We start from the raw sequence: 2,625 nt of genomic DNA on the forward strand, positions 1-2,625 counted from the left end.
CATTACACTGCCTGGCCTGTCAGTGCGGCTAACTTGGAGCTTTGGCCTCTCCCCATTGTCCCTGGGGACTGTCAGTCTCAGGGTTCTGATTTCCCATTGATCCTTTCCCCTTCTATTGGTGCTGGGAACTAGCCAACCAACCCCCCCACACACACACACTAAGTTTTAGTAAAGGGCCAAGGGCCCCCTTACACAAGCCAGCCCCATGAGGGTCACCGATGTGCAGAGAAGGCAGCACAAGCTGGTCCCATGGTGTAATGGGCAGCACTCAGGACTCTGAATCCTGTAATCTGAGTTCAAATCTCAGTGGGACCTTGTGTTGGCTTGTGGTCATAGGCGGCAGGTTATATACATGTGTGGTGCTCGGGCTCCAGGAATATTCAGGGCTGGGGGCCCTGCTCCAGCAATATTTGGAGTTGGGTCTCTTCCCCTGGCCCCTGCCTGGCATCCCTCCCCCTGCCTGACAAAAAGCAGCATGGGCCTGCCTGCTCCTGCTGCTAGAGTAGAGAGATTCTGGGCAGAACTGCTGCCTCAGAGTCCTACTGCAGGCTGTCCTGAGCCTCTCCAACACCCGCAACCCTGAGCTCCCTCTGAACCCTGATACTCTGCCCCAGTCCTGAGCCCCCTCCTGCATCATGAATCCCTCATCCTCAGCCCTATGCTCCCTCCCAGAGGGTGCACTCCTTCCCACCCCCAGATCCTGCACCTCTCACCCCCTCGTACAACCCTGCCAGAGCCAGCACCCAAACTCCATCCTAAAGCCAGAACCTTGAACCCCTCCTGTACCCTAATCCCCAGCACAGGATCTAAAGCCCAGACCTCCCCCCTAAATCCCCGCCAAGAGCCTTAGGCAGGTGGGGGTGGAGTTTGGGGGGCGGAGTTGGGGGGCGGGTTCTGGGCACAACCAAAATTTCTACAAACTTGCTACCGATGCTTATGGTAACGCCCCAGAGCTCAACTTCCCTGTCTCCAGCTGTGTAAGAGTGAATCTTTCCCCTCCTGCTGGGTGACTCACACCTCCTAGAGCCAGGTCTTTGGCTGGGATGGCCACAATGGGTTAGGGCTCTAGAACTTGCTACCCTGATAGTTGGTATTCTTGCTGCTGCACCTGATGTTCACAAGCTTGGCCCTTGTGCTTCCTACCACACTTTTCCTCTGGCCCACATGGCGCTTGAAGAAAGTAGTGCCAGGGCTGGGATTAACAGTCAGGCCTTGGCAGGAGGGAGGAAGAGTCCCAGGCTGGAGCCCCACACACCTTCCCTCCTCCGGGCACCTAGAGCAGAGTCAGCCCAGCTCTGTCCGCTGCATACCTCAGCAGAGTAGGTGAGTTCATGTAAATACAGTCTGGTCCCAAAGCCTCCTCCCAACCCTGGTCATCAGTAGCTGCCAGGGGAGAGCTCATTCACCCCTCGCTTACAAATCATCATTTGAAATTCTAAGGTTGGCCAACACTGCCGAAGCCAATGCACCGACATTGTCAGCAAACACAACAGCTGGGTGAGGAAACCCGGCTTTGTCCAGACTTTCCAAACTTATTTTACTTTCTCAGGTACAAGTAGTTTTCATACGTTGTATCTGCTTTTAAAGTGTGTGTTAACGTTTCAATTTCCATTCAAATTTGCAACCAATGACAACATTGGCAGCGCTGCATGTAACTACCTGACCACTGGGGGAGGGGATGTTGGGGAAATTCGGGAAAGGGGGTGCACAGCCCCCTGGCTGGGGGGCGTATAGAAAATGCCCAGTTTCACTGAATTGAGTCTCCTACTGCAGCCACTCAGTAGGTTACATCAGACAGGAGCTGCAGTGTCTAGGCAGTGGGATGCCTGTGCCTTTAAGAGCCCAGCCCTGGGAAGCCCATGCTGAGAGGTGCTGCCTGTGAGAGGGGAAATAAAAAAGCCCTCTGCTCCCCCCACCCATGTTTGCAAACACTGGAGTCTCAGCCCACTGGGATAACTGTTACCCCTCTGCCCCTGCCTGTGCCGGGGTTTAACCCTCTGGCAGCGCCTCCCTCTGGGCTTAACTCTGGCTCCTTCTCCCCTCCCTGACTTTGCCCTTCAGTCCCTCTCCTAACTGTGCCTCCAGCTGCATGACCCCCCGAACAGTCAATTTCCACCCCCTGCTCAGACCCTGGCCACCCCCTCCTCTGATTTGTCCCCCTTTGCCTCTTTTTAATCCCTGTAAAAAGTAGGGGGTGCTGGGTCCCGTTCTCTGGAGGGAGGGCTGGGCACCTGGCCCCTGCCTGCCCAATGCTCAAAGTGCCCCATGATCTTGTGGATGTTTGCCGAGTGCTACAGGGTCACCTGAAGCGGGAGAGAGACGCGGTTAGGAGGTGATGCAGCCAAGGGTGCCTCACCCATCACTGAGATGCAGCCACCTCTGGGGTGAGTTACACAAGTCAGCAAATGAATTTGGAACAAGAAAAGCACTGAAAGGACCGAGGCAGCTGCAGGAGGTGGAGAAAACCAGAAAAAGCAGTAGCCCTGGATCCCAGTCCTGCCTCTCCCCCACTCTACCCCCTAACCTCCACTCCCCTCCCACATGTGAGGGGAGAACCCAGTAGTCCTGGACCCCAGCCTTGCCCACCCCCATATTTTGATATGGCTCCATCCAATGGCTGCCCCC

General features: G+C 55.7%; 1 non-coding gene across 1 annotated transcript; it reads left to right on the forward strand.

The window, feature by feature from the left end:
- Positions 1-243: 243 nt before the first annotated feature.
- TRNAQ-CUG lies at positions 244-315 on the forward strand. Its single transcript has one exon. It is a non-coding gene; the product is annotated as a tRNA-Gln (tRNA).
- Positions 316-2,625: the final 2,310 nt, after the last annotated feature.

Source organism: Gopherus evgoodei, unplaced genomic scaffold, assembly GCF_007399415.2.
Source record: "Gopherus evgoodei ecotype Sinaloan lineage unplaced genomic scaffold, rGopEvg1_v1.p scaffold_351_arrow_ctg1, whole genome shotgun sequence".
Taxonomy (NCBI): Eukaryota; Metazoa; Chordata; order Testudines; family Testudinidae; genus Gopherus; species Gopherus evgoodei.